Source organism: Canis lupus, chromosome 31 (assembly GCF_011100685.1).
Source record: "Canis lupus familiaris isolate Mischka breed German Shepherd chromosome 31, alternate assembly UU_Cfam_GSD_1.0, whole genome shotgun sequence".
In the NCBI taxonomy this organism is placed as follows: Eukaryota; Metazoa; Chordata; class Mammalia; order Carnivora; family Canidae; genus Canis; species Canis lupus.
The window spans coordinates 35,514,764-35,529,323 of NC_049252.1; the positions used below are offsets into that span (position 1 = coordinate 35,514,764).

General features: G+C 48.9%; 1 non-coding gene across 1 annotated transcript; it reads right to left on the reverse strand.

Annotated features, from left to right (window-relative positions):
* Positions 1 to 1,014: 1,014 nt before the first annotated feature.
* Positions 1,015 to 1,150, reverse strand: LOC119867137. Its single transcript, XR_005382503.1, has one exon. It is a non-coding gene; the product is annotated as a U8 small nucleolar RNA (small nucleolar RNA).
* Between the last annotated feature and the right edge of the window lie 13,410 nt (positions 1,151 to 14,560).

The window sequence follows — 14,560 nt, forward strand, 5'->3', positions numbered from 1 at the left end:
CTCCAGAGCCGTTGTCCTTTTGGATTCAATTTCCTCACCAGTGAAATAAGAAGGTTACATCTTGCAACCTCTGGCTCCTTGCTGCCTGGGGGGGGGGGGGGGGGGGTTGGGGGGCTCGTGCCTTAGGAGCTGAGATGCGAGTCACCAGAAGGAGCCTTTGGAGCAAACGCCACGTGTCCGGCCTCATCTGAGACTCAGCAGAGGAGGCGGCATTTAGGAACGAGCCGGCCTGTAACGGTCAGAGCAGACATTCACAGGGTATGTGATGTTCCAGAAGCAGCTCCAGGTCTGTGGGGGTGGCCAAAGGACTTCCTCAGAGAGAGCAGGGAAGGGACCATGAGGGAGCTTTGACAACCAATACTCGGCTCAAAGCTTCGTCTGGTGTCACAGCTTCCCTGCCCTGCTCAGCCCACAGTCATCCCGCCTGCAAATGCTGACTCACCCTCCAAACATCCACTTTGTAGGTGAAGTCATCCGTCCCCTAGAAAATCTTCAAGGTCTGGATGTGGTCCTCCCAGCTCCACATCCCAGGGACGGTGTACTGTTTCGACTTTACCTCCCATAACCTGCGCAGGAGGATCCTTCCCTGCAGCCACCAGCTAACGCAGGGCTACCGAATGCAGTTGCGCAGGTTTCGCGCTGCACCTCTAGGGTGCATGTGTGGTACACTGCACAAGGCATGTGCGGATGCATGTTCACTACTCACTCCCCTCCCATCGCCGCCCACCCCCACCCCCACCCGTGGCCACTCAGCAAGCTTTGTGCCTTTCTCTCTCTCTCTCTTTTAGATTTTATTTATTTATTCATGAGAGACACACAGAGAGAAGCAGAGACACAGGCAGAGGGAGAAGCAGGCTCCCTGCAGGGGAGCCCAATACGGGATTCGATCCCAAGACTCTGGGATCACGACCTGAGCCGAAGGCAGACGCTCAACCACTGAGCCACCCAGGCGTCCCCGGTTCTTTTTATTATTATTATTATTATTATTATTATTATTATTATTTCCCATGGAGAATCATACAGGAGTGACCAAGGTGCTGCAGGTCCTGGCCACACCGAGACACTAACCACGAATCACACGAGCTCTGATCATCACGTTCACATCTGCCCTCCCGAAGGGGGAACAGGTAAGGATGATCCTACCCGACGATCCCGTGTCACCAAGTTCTGAGGCAGCATCTGCAGCGGGCGGTGACCTGACCGACCACACGCAAGGGCTGACTCCAAGCCCGACAGGATGCGTCATCGGAAGGAAGCGCTGTGCTTCCACGGGTATTCGTTTTTATAAAGTCTCTCAAAAATGAAGAAAAGCAGAAAGAATGTGTGCGATCCATGACGGGCAAATTGTAGGAGCTCCGTTGCTCATTCCAGAGGGTGTCTCCGCTCTCAAACCGGAGGGAACTGGAACTGGGGAAATGCACTGGTTGCACGCCTGATTTGCTAGAGCGTGCCCACACCGGGGACGGCGCACAACCGATCACCGACACTGTCACCTCTGTTGGACTCCTTCAAATACCACAGCAACGGGCCAATGTCGGAGACTTGTGACTCGGGGCTGTTTCTTCTTCCAGATGTTCTAGGATTCCAAATCTTAGCAGTTCGACTCCTTCTAGGAGCACATAGACTTCTGAGGAAACCAGCGTCTGCACAGAACAAACATGAAATAATCTACTGCGGACCACGGCGATCCGAGGCCTGACGCAACTTGATCCTTGGAGTGGCTTCAGTCCATCAGACCCTTAAGAGTTGGCCACCCACCTGGCTTGCTGATTGGTAAATGTGCATTTCATAGACGTTATAGATGCAATTATGGGGAATAGCCATCCCTTTATGTACATCCTGGGAAATGGGAGAAACCCAGGGAAGTCCTTTGGCGGGATGCATATTGCAACATGCTCAAGACTCCGCCAAATTACAGCCCCAAGACGCATTCAGTAAGAGATACAATCTGTCAAGAATGGCCAGTTTATATTTGCAAAACCTTCTTCAGAAGCACAAATGAGGAAGGAAGGACCCCATGCAAGCTCCACTAGTTGGGGTGGGGCTCGCCTTCCTTAACAATAACTGCGCAGGAGGCACAACCATCTGCAGTGTCGGAGCTCTGAGCTCTGTGCTCAGGTGGTACTGGGATTAGGATGTGGAGAATGTCATTTGCAGAAACAGTGCTGGCCAGGGAGAAAAGCAAAGAAAGAGGGAAAGGGGAAGGGGAAAGGAAAGGGGAAGGGAAAAGGAAAGGGGAAGGGGAAAGGAAAGGGGAAGGGGAAGGGGAAGGGGAAGGGGAAGGGGAAGGGGAAGGGGAAGGAAAGGAAAGGAAAGGAAAGGAAAGGAAAGGTGCTTCTTCCCTGGAGAATGAGCTGCCCCGGAGAGCCTCAGGCTGTCCCCGGCAGCTTTAGGGACTCCATACCTGCTACTCCTCCCCTCTCCTTCCAGGCCAAACTAGCAGAGTCTGCAGCCTCAGGACATGTGTCCTTCCCATTTTATTTTGACCACCATTAAATATACATAACATAAAATCTACCATCTCGACCACTTTTCAGCGTACTGTTCAGTAGCGTTGAGAAATGCATACCGCGGTGCCACCATCCCCGCCATCCCCGCCATCCCCACCGTCCGGCTCCAGAATTCTTGGCCTGCCCCAAACTGAAACTCTGTCTCCATGAAGCACTGACTCCCCCATCCCTCCTACCCACCCCTTGCACACACCCCCACCCCGACACATCCGATTTTACTTTCTGCCCCTATGGATCTGACTATTCCAGAGGCCTCATGTGGGAGACATCACACAGCACTCGTCTTTCGGGCCTGGCTTATTTCACTCACCATCATGTCCTCAAGGTTCATTCATGCTGTGGCAGGTGTCAGTAGGTCCTTCTTTTTTTTTTTTTTTTTTTAAGATTTTATTTATTTATTCATGAGAAACACAGAGAGAGGCAGAGACACAGGCAGAGGGAGAAGCAGGCTCCACGCAGGGAGCCCGACGTGGGACTCGATCTCGGGTCTCCAGGATCACGCCCTGGGCTGAAGGCTGCGCTAAACCGCTAAGCCCCCCGGGCTGCCCTAGATCCTTCCTTCTTAAGGCTGAATGCTACTCCATTGTAAGTATAGACCATGTTCTGTTGACCCATTCATCCATCGCTGTTTATTTTGTGTGTCAACCAGGAGGTCCAACGGGAACAGAAAATGAGATCGTTGGATCACACGCAAGAAACAAAAACGGCCTCATTTGGTTTTATCTTGGACCAGCCTTGAGCATACATAGATGGGTAAATCCCCTACCCGGAGCCACAAATACCTCTTCCATCTGCCTGCAGTTTATGCCAAAGGCAGCACTGTAGGAAATTCTGTGTCCCGGATACGCCTGGGACGAAGTAACACGCTAAAGCGTGTGCTCCTCTACACGGTAGCGCAGAGCGGGGCTGCGACAATCTGAGAAGTGGTCGCTGGTGACACAGGAGATCTGATGGCAGAGACGGAAGAAGGATGAGGGAGACTTCACCGTGCGCTCTTCCCGGGAGAAAAGTACTTAACAGAGGCCTGTGTCAACAGAGCGGGAGGGCACAGGTGTCCCCCGGAGACAGGTTCCTGCAGGAAGGCGGAGCACGAAGGTGCTAGAGAAGGAAGGGAGGAAGGACAATCTCTGAGAAGCCAGGCGTGGGGTGGAGGCGCATCCTAAAAGCCACTCCTCGTCTCCTACCCCAGCCCCTCAGGTGGGCCGACCCAGCCACTGAGCCACAAATAAACTTCACGTGGAACATCTAAGCCTCTGCAAGGAAATACAGCAACATGGTGCAAGTGGGCTTTTTTTTTTTAACTCACGTCAAAATAACACATAAATAGATGTGAAGGAATAGATTCAGTTATCAGCTCATACATAGGATTTTCTTATCTGCGAAACAGGAAGTGTTGGTACCTTAGGGATGCTTGGAATCCCAGGGATGTATTTTAGCATTTCGGGCTGGGATGCCTTTCCTCCACCCCTCCGCCCACCTCAGGTCCCCTCCTGACACCCACCCCTCGGGTTCAATGTCACCCCTTCAGAGAGCACTTCCTTGACCTGCCCACCAGCCTGTTTTATCCAACACGGCACTGGCCATTGCCTAACATCTTGTTGTATCTTAGCTTATCGGCTTCCCTTTCTAGAATGTGGGCCCCGTGAGCACAAGACCCTTGTGCATCGCATCGTTCCCGTCGGCCCCCTCAGCACCAGGACGGCGGCACCTGGCACATGGTCAATGCAAAAAATATCAGACTTATTCCAGTGATTTTCAGAAGGGCCCAGCGCCGACGCAGACGGGTGGTTGCCCCGTGACTTAGCCTGACAGCGAGTGGAGCACGGCGTGTGCGTCAGCGGCCGTGCATGGCCTCTCAGAGATGCGCACATCCTTCTCTGTGTGATGTTCTGGATCCTCCCTGGGATTTCTTCAAGCATCTCCTTAAAGTAAGCGCTGTGCTAAGATTTCTCAGTAGAGGGTGCTGGAGGGACACGGAGAAGGAAGAGGCTTCCTACTTCCAGCGTAGAAGGGGTGTGGGTGTTGTGAGGACCTCCAGCGGGACGTTCCCTTGAGATCCTGCAGCCCCGAGCTCTGAAGGGCTCCCCTCTCCGCCCCACGCCAGGACCTGTGCCTCCGGGGGGGTGACCTAGGGCTGGTCCAGCAGCTTCACCAGCTCTGGCCTGGCCCGAACCAGCAACCACCTTCCTGCTGCCCCGCGGCTGAACCACACCTTCTCCGGGAGATCTGAACTCCTGAGTCTGTCCTTCCTTGGCATTGCTTTAGGACGTAGTTACTCTTTTGTCACAGCCAGTGTTCTTTATATTAAATTTGCCCTGTTTCGCCCACTGTGTGGCTGCTATCATTTCACTGGACTCAGACTTTTAACCACCGAGGTCCTGCCCAAAGGCCCTGCTCAGCAAATGCCATTAGGCTGTTCTCTGCCCAGAGGGGCCACTTATTTGGCCTCGGGGCTGAGCAACTGACCTCAAAGGAGCCCACACATGAGCTGGTGAGAAACACGCGCGCCTGATGAACAAGTGCCAATCAACTAAATTAATCAATGTCTCTCTCTAGCATTTGGTGAGGAATACAAAGATCAGCCTGTCTTTAAAGACAGACTAGTCATGACAGTAGCTAACCCCTGTGGAGGGCTGACTACCCACAGGACTCCCCTCCAAGGACCTCACTTGTACTCACTAATTTAATCATCACAAGCCAGCCAGGGCTGCAGGTTGCTATTATCAAAGCCATTTTATGGAAGATGAAACAGAGACCCACAAAGGCAACGTTAAGTAGATCTAGATCAACAGTCGGTACGTGGCAGGGCGTGGGTTTGAATCCAAGCTGTCTGGCTCAAGAGGCCACATTCTTCCTTGTTTACATGAAACTAAAACCTGCACCCGTGAAGCAAGATTGTACCTTTTTAAAGGATCGCCTTCAATTAAATATGTGCATTAAGCACATTTTACTATGATTGTCTATGGAGATGGGGAATAAAGACAAGAAAGAAATGAACAGGGGATCCCTGGGTGGCTCAGTGGTTTAGCACCTGCCTTCAGCCCAGGGCGTGATCCTGGAGTCCCAGGGTCAAGTCCTGCATCAGGCTCCCTGCATGGAGCCTGCTTCTCCCTCTGCCTGTGTCTCTGCCTCTCTCTCTCTCTGTGTCTCTCATGAATAAATAAATAAAATATTTTTAAAAAAGTGAAAGAAATGAACACATCCATAAATAAACAATGGAATAAGAGCAGGGGCTTTCAAATGTGTGTGCGCAGTTAGGATGCATGCAGCTTTCAAACGTGTGGCACCCTCCAAGAGCGTGTGGAGATAGCAGTCCAAACAGATAAAGAAAAAATACATTGGAGTCACTCATCAGAGGCAAGTATCTTGCTCGTTTAAATTTCAAGGGGTGGGATGCCTGGGTGGCTCAGCAGTTGAGCACCTGCCTTCGGCTCAGGGCAAGATTCCGGTGTCCAGGATCAAGTCCCACATCGGGCTCCCTGCATGGAGCCTGCTTCTCCCTCTGCCTGTGTCTCTGTCTCTCTGTGTGTCTCTCAAGAATAAAAAATAATAATAATAATCTAAAAAATAATAATAAATAAATTTCAAGGGGCACCTGGGTGGCCTGGTTGGTTAGCATCTGAGAATCTTGATTTCAGCTCAGGTCATGGTCTCAGGGTTGTGAGATGGTGCCCTGAGTCAGCGCTGGATGCGGAGCCTGCTTGAGGGTCTCCCTCTGCCCCTCCTCCCCACTCTCACGTGAACTCTTAAGAAAAAAAAAAAAAAAGAAAAAATTCAAATATAAATCCTTGCAAGAGCACGTGTATTATTACCCAACCACGTCTTCACATTAAATTTAGGAATGAGCCCATCAGGTGTTCAAATAAGCGGTCTCCCGTTCGTTTTCCTGCCCTTTGGAGGGTACCCAATATTTAATACCAAATCAAAGTAAGGAATTGATTTTAAATGCTAACAAGACATTAGCATAAATCAAACAAAGACGATCATCTTAGAAACAGCTCTGTTTGCTTTTCACTTTTGCCGGAAATATGCCCGAGCACCTGCCCAGCACCTGACCAGCTGGGGAACAAGCACTAAATCAACACGGGTCCCCAGAAGATACCCTTAATAAAATCTTCAGTGAAATGTTTACCAGCCAGGCACAGAGGAATATTAACATCACCGTCCACAGTCACAGCACATGACGAGCTTTCTAAAGTCAGCGCGACATCGAGCACAGCTAGCCACATCTCGCACATCCAGCCACACCTAGCACTAATTTTGTCTGTGAGCCTAACAGGAAATACTCCCCCCACCTTCTCTCCCTCTCATATTTTCAGTTACCTCAGAAAAGATCAACTTCCAATGCACCGAAAGGTCTTTTTCTAGTTCTTGCAAGGGGCATTTTGAACCTCATATGCAAGATTCCACAATCGCTGAACATCTGGCCTATGCGTTTCCCGGGGATGAGAAGAAACACAAGTGCCGTAGCCGAGGTGCGGGTCCTGGGTGTCAGCAAGCAGATCTTGATCACCTCACTTTCAAACTCCGGCGGCGCACGCGGACGTGATTATATAATCACGATCATGTGGCAACCAGAGTGTGAGTCTTGACTTACTGGTCCTGGAGCGGATGGAGTTATTTATAATCACTCTGAGGCTGGGTGGTCAAGTAATTGGGGGCAAAGAGGCATTTGTAGCTCCAGGGCTGAGTTGTAGGTGGGCAGCTGCCAGTTATCGGCCGAGGAGCCCACACCACCCACGGGTCTCAGGGCAGAGCTCACGGACTTGTGGCCTCGCAGCAAGGGACACGCCTTCGCAGGGGACCCATGTGGGCCATGGCTTTCGGCTGTCAACCCCCAGCTAGTCTTGGCAGACAGAGGTGAGCCTGGAAAGAGCCCTGCAGCCTCTTTTCTTGGATTCCCTTGCTGCGTTGAATATTTTAGCTCCTTGCAGAAGAGAGGCGACCCAAAGAGGAATTTTGGGGAAGGCAGAGGCTGGTGGCTCATGAATAAAATCACTCTTTTCATAGGAACAGAGCTGGGTTGTGTTTCCAAGGAGGGAGAATTGAGGCGTATGATAGGCACGTGGTTGGTTCCTCGGTGGAAGGACACGGGAATGAGTGGAAGGACTTGGCGCAGCAATCAAGCAGAGCCAGAGCAATGTCCCCAAGAGGTTTCTGCGGCCTTGGTTCTCTACGGAGGCAAAGTTGCACGGTGGCCCAGGCCCTGAGCTCTGGGGTCAGAAGGGCCCAGGTTTGAATCCCACCTCAGTGAGTGCTTAATTCAAACCACTTACATAGATCTCCGAAGTACGATGTATCTGAAAATAGTTTCCATCCCCACTAACGTAGCTGACCACCTCAGGACTTTTGCATTAAAGGTGGCTACCCTTCTGACCCCGTGGAACGGGGCCCCCCTCCCTCATACTACTGGGTCAAGGGACGGGCACCTCTCCTCCCTGACCCTGTTGCTCAAGTCACATTGACATTCTGGACCGTTTCCTCCTCTTCTCAGCTCTTCATCTCTTGGAAGGTCCTCGCTTCCTTCTCTAGAGAACTTCTCAAAAGCTGCAAACAACGGAGAGGATTATGAGCTAATTATCCCCGAGGCACTTGTATACATGACCTCCAGGTCTTCACAACTTTTTCCATTGAACTATATCTATAAGGCTAAATTAATTTCCTATTGCTGCTGTAACAGACGACCACGACTTTGTGGTTCAAAACAAGGCGAGTTTATTCTCCGAGTTCCAGGTGTCAGAAGTGGAATATCAACCTGCCGGCAGGGCTGCATTCCTTCTGGAAGCTTCAGAGAGGGGAGTGGGGATTATTTTGTGGCCCCTTCAAAGCACCCCTCGCCAACCTCTGCTTCCCTCATCACTTCTGTCAGCCCGGGCCCTCCTGCCTCCCTCTCTTGTAAAGACCTTGTGATGACCCTGGCACACCCAAACAGTTCAGGGTCATCGCACATCCTTAATTTTTTTAAAGATTTTATTTATTAAATTTTAATTTTTATAAAAAAATTTAATATTTTATTTATTCATGAGAGACAAAGAGAGAGAGAGAGAGAGGCAGAGACACAGGCAGAGGGAAAAGCAGGCTCCATGCAGGGAGCCCGATGTGGGACTTGATCCTGGGTCTCCAGGATCATGCCCTGGGCCAAAGGCAGGCGCTAAATTGCTGAGCCACTGGGGCTTCCCACGATCCTTATTTCTTTTTTTAAGATTTTAATTTATTTATTCAGGAGAGACAGAGAGAGGCAGAGACACAAGCAGAGGGAGAAGCAGGCTCCCCAAAAGGAGCCCAATGCGGAACTCGATCCCAGGACTCCAGGGTCATGCCCTGAGCCGAAGGCAGACGCTTAGCTGCTGAGCCACCCAATTAGAGAGCCTTAATTTAATCACACCTGCAAAGTCCCCTTTGCCATAGGAGGTAACATAGTCACTGTTTCTGGAGACTAGCCTATGAGCATCTTTGGGTGGGACCATTATTCACCCTCTCACAGGCATGAGGGGTGCGTAAGCTCTGTAAGAGCTGGGGGTGCACAGATGTGAAATCCCCATCACTGTCTCTTGAATAATTCTCGCAACATCCAGAGGGATTGGGGAGAGTAAGAGGTACCAGACCAGCCCTCCCACCAGAAACAGCTATGAGAACAGATGAAGTATGTGAAACAGAAGGTCCCAGATATTGGACATCAGACACAGCAGGATGGATCTCTGAGAGGGAAATCAGGCGAGCCCTATGATTTCCCCGGTTTTCCGCCTTAAGGCACTTTCTGGATAGTGGCCCAGGAAAGGCGAGCCCAAGCAGAGCGCAGCATGTTTTGGAGCAGTTTGGCTGCTAAGATGATGGGAATGAGCGTGCGACAGAGTGTAAGGCAGGAGGGAGCTTCACAGAAGGGGCTCCAGAAATCTGCAGGGGGACCCCCCTTGAGTCTGGCTGAGTGCTGAGTGGTGGGTGTGTCAAGGCCAGGTTGCTGTGAGCCAAACAGAGATTCCAAAACTTGCAAAAAAAAGTGGAAGACAGGTGTTCCACCTTGCCAGAATCCATCAGTCTCAGTGAACACCCTGGGAACTCAGTTGACACCTGAGGAGTGCCATGCCTCAGAAGCTGTGGATCACTAGTCCTGGAGTAAAAGCTACTCTATAGCCAGCCTGATGAAGCTTAAAGACAAGCCTTGAAAGGTTCACACTGGGGACGCCTGGGTGGCTCAACAGTTGAGCGTCTGCCTTTGGCTCAGGTCGTGATCCTGGGGTTCTGGGATCGAGTCCCACATCGGGCTCCTCACAGGGAGCCTGCTTCTCCCTCTGCCTGTGTCTCTGCCTCTCTCTGTGTGTCTCTCATGAATAATAATTTAAAAAATTATAAAAAAAAAGAAAGGTTCATGCTGAACTACAAATTAGCTACTTGCCAGAACAAAATTCAGCGCTCTTTATGAAAGATGAGATAGTTCAAGCACTTAACAAGCTAGCATCCACAATGCTCAGCATAAAATGTAAGTATTTCTAGGTATGCAAACAGGCAGGATGATGTGATCTGTTACCTAGGGAGGAAAAAAATGCCAATCATCAAGAAAAGACCCAGACATACCCAGAATTACAGAATTAGCATGCAAGGACTTTAAAACAACTGTTACAATTATGGTTGCAGACTTAAAGCAAAAACATGAGCATAATGATGGAACATATGATAAATCTCAGTAGAGAAGTGGAAACTATTAAAAAGAAGAACACAGTGGAAATTTTAGAACAGAAAAATGTAGTGTGTAAAATAAAATACTCATTGGCTGGGTCTGGCTGAAGGAAACTGAAGAGAACCCCAGTAGTCTGTGGGACAAAATAAAGTGATCTAATAAACAAGTAATTGGAGTCTCAGAAGAAGATAAATGAGATATTGGAGCTAAAAAATTTTTGAAGAAATAATAGCCAAGTACTCAGCCATGAAAAGGAATAAAAACTGGTCATTTGCAACAACATGGGTGGACCTAGAGGGTATCGGGCTGAGGGAAATAAATCAGACAGAGAAAGACATATACCAAGAGCTTTAATTTAAAATTTTTATTTATTTACTCATGAGAAACAAAGAGAGAGAGGCAGAGACAGACAGAGGGAGAAGCAGGCTCCTCACAGGGAGCCCGATGTGGGACTTGATCCCAGAACCCCAGAATCATGACCTGAGCCAAAGGCAGATGCTCAACCACTGAGCCCCCCGGGTGCCCAAAAATAACATCTTCTAAAGAAAAACAGACTCTTAACTACAGAGAACACACTGATGGTCACCAGAGGGGAGAAGGATGGGGGATGAATCAAACAGGTGACGGAGTGAAAGAGTGCACCTGTCCTGATGAGAACCAGGTGATATATGCAAGTGTTGGAGCACTATATTGTACACCTGACACTGTGTTAATTATACTTCAATACGAAGAAAAAGAAAAAGTAGAGAAACAATGGCCAAAATATTTCCAGATTTGATGAAAAACAGAAACTCACAAACCCTCAGAGAGAAGAAACACAAAGAAAAGTCACCCCAAGGTGCACGATATCAAATTGCTGAGAAGTAGCGATAAATGGGTCATCTTAAAAGCAGACTGAGAGGGGCGCCCGGGGGCCCGGGGGGCTCAGTCGGTTGAGTGTCCGACTCTCATTTGATTTGGGCTCAGGTCGTGATCTCGGAGTCACGGGATCTGATTGAGCTCTGCTTCCGGCTCCACGCACAGAAGGGAGGGAGTCTGCTTGAGCTTCTCTCTCTCCCTCTGTGCCCCCCACCCATCTCCTGCTCACACAGCCTCTCTGAATGAATGAATGAATGAATGAATGAATGAATAAATAAATAAATAAATAAATAAATAAATAAATAAATAAAATCTTTAAAAAGAAAAAAAAAGCAGCCGGAGAAAAAGAGATTCATTACATACAGGGGAGCAATGATGAGATGTATGAACACTGTCTTTGCCATCGGAAATAAAGGAGGCCATATGTTAATGGAGCAATATCTTTATAAAAAAAAGAAAGAAAAAAGGAAAAGAGTTCATCAACCTAAGGATTTCACATCCAGAGAAAATATCATTAAGAAAAGTGAAATAAAAAAAAATAAGAAGAAGAAAAGTGAAATAAGAGAATGTTCAGACACAGGAACAACTAGAAATATTTTGGAAAGTTTTTCAGGGAATGAAAAGCTCCCAGGTGCAAACAGCTGTGCATGAAGCAATGCAGAATTCCAGAAACAGAAAAATGAGTCAAAGATGAAGGCAGGCATTAAACTTTTTTCTTTTTTTTTTAAAGTAATATCTTTACGAGTTAATGAACGTGTGAAAAACAACCATTATAACCGTGGGGTTAGTAACATTTGAAGAAGTAAAATGTACAGCACACGTACCAGAAGCGACGGTGGAGGAGGAATTATGCTGTTGGACGGTGTTTATTGTACATTCTGAGCAATGACCAAGAGGGAGAGTGAAGCACCGGGTGGGAAAGGCATCAAGGTCAAGTCAGCAACAGAGCCCCGCCCTGAGGGAGAGGGGCACCCTGGGGTGGGCCTGCTTCTGCAGACCTTTGTATAAACAAAGCATTTCAGAGCAGGTGTGTAAGCCAGGTCAGGAAGGAGAGGTTGGCCAGGACCAGGTGACAGGGGTGGGGCGGCTGCCAGGGAACAGCTCCAGGCAGAAGGAACAGCATGTGCCAAGGGACCAAGCTAAGAGAGCGAAGCTCCTACAGAAGGGAGAAGGAGGTGTCAACCGCAGACACCAGGCCACTGGCTGGAGTAAAGAATGTGGGGTAAAGCATTCACGAGAAAAAATATGCTCATTTTGAGGGCACTTGGCCGACTTCCTTAGTGGACCGTGCAACTCTTGATCTCGGGGTTGTGAGTTGGAGCCCCACATTGGGGGGTAGAGTTTACTCAGAAAGAAAAGAAAAATGTGTGTATTTAAACCGTGGGCTGAGGGATGCCTGGGTGGCTCTGTGGTGGAGCATCTGCCTTTGGCTCAGGGCGTGACCCTGGGGTCCCGGAATCGAGTCCTGCATCGGGCTCCCTGCAGGGAGCCTGCTTCTCCTTCTGCCTGTGTCTCTGCCTCTTTCTCTCTCTGTGTGTCTCTCATGAATAATAAATAAAATTTAAAAATAAATAAAAATAAACTGTGTGCTCAATATGTGTGCATGTGTGTGTGTGTGTGTGTGTGTGTGTGTGTTACACAATTCACCCACATTCATTTCACGTTTTGGTCAGTATGTCTTCACTTCACGGAGCACAGTCTAGTGCCACCACACGTTTTCCTGTCCTGGGCCCCCAGAATCCCTGATTCTTGGCCTTAAGGGGAAACTGACCAAATCCTCACACCAAAGGATGCACACTTCCTGCAGAAATGCATATGGCACTTCCTCTTGCCTTATGAAAAAAATCATGCATTGTCTTCAATTTTTTTTAAAGATTTATTTATTTATTTTTGATAGACATAGAGAGAGAGAGAAGTGGAGACACAGGAGGAGGGAGAAGCAGGCTCCATGCAGGGACCCCGACATGGGACTCAATCCCGGGGCTCCATCCCGGGACTCCAAGATTGTGCCTTGGGCCAAAGGCAGGTGCTAAACCGCTGAGCCACCCAGGGATCCCCTGTCTTCAATTTTAAATAAAGAAACTGTGACCTGGGGAGGTGAAGTACCTTGCCCATGTCGCACAGCTGGCGGCGATGGAGCTGAGATGAGGACCCTGGCGGTCTGGCTCCAGAGTCGTGTTCTCCACCATCAGGTCATGGTGCTTTCCTTATTGATCTTGACCAAACTGTGCTGCTGCTCATGCTGTAGCAGACACAACCAACGTACGGGGAAGCCCTGAAGGAACATCTACCTGTGGGTGAATGAAAGCTTTTCAGAGAAAATGATACTCTGGGTTGGGAAGGACAAGTAGGAGTCAGGCAGAGGCAGGAAGGAAGGAGTGGGGAAGGGGGAGAGGGGAGGGGACATTCCAGGCAGAGGAACACGAGGTGAGCCACAGGGCAATGGGAACCAGCCTACTCCTGTAGGAGGACATGTGTGGGAATCAGTATCCAAACCCAGAAGAGAGAGGACTTTGCATGGGAAAAAAGAAAGAGAAGAGAAGAGAAGAGGAGAGGAGAGGAGAGGAGAGGAGAGGAGAGGAGAGGAGAGGAGAGGAGAGGAGAGAGAAGAGGAGAGAGAAGAGAAGAGAAGAGAAAGAAGAGAAGAGAAGAGAAGAGAAGAGAAGAGAAGAGAAGAGAAGAGAAGAGAAGAGAAGAGAAGAGAAGAGAAGAGAAGAGAAAGAGCAAGAAAACAGCTCTAATAGGTCACAGATTGAAACAAATCTAGAATGTGTTGGCCTCTCCTGCTCAGGAGTAGATTTTGACCAAAACTATTCTCCAATTAGTTAGGCAAAGAAAAGTCTGGAATAAGAAAGCTCCCCGCCTTCCTTTCTTTCTTTCTTTCTTTCTTTCTTTCTTTCTTTCTTTCTTTCTTTCTTTCTTTCTTTCTTTCTTTCTTTCTTTCTCTTTCTTTCTTTCTTTCTTTCTTTCTTTCTCTTTCTTTCTTTCTCTCTTTCTTTCTTTCTTTTTTTTAATTTTGTTTATTTATTCATGAGAGACACAGAGAGAGAGGGAGAGACAGAGACACAGACAGAGGGAGAAGCAGGCTCCATGCAGGGAGCCCGATGCGGGACTCGATCCCGGGACTCCAGGATCTCAGATACTCCACCGCAGAGCCACCTAGGCGTCCCAAGTTCCCCCTCTTTCAAGTCAGTAATTATAGACTGAGTTCTAGAGAGACTCAAGGGGTCAATAAAAAATTATCGAGAAACTATTATGTTCCAGAGACAGAACTGGACCTAGACAGGGCTGTTGTTGTCATAGAGTTCATAGCCTGGGGGGAACCCACCCAGAAAATGGGCATATTTTTTTTAATTTTATTGATTTATTCATAAGAGACACACAGAGAGAGGCAGAGACACTGGCAGAGGGAGAAGCAGACTCCTCGCAGGGAGTCTGATGTGGGACTCGATCCTGGACCCGGGATCACGCCCTGAGCTAAAGGCAGACGCTCAACCGCTGAGCCACCCAGGCGTCC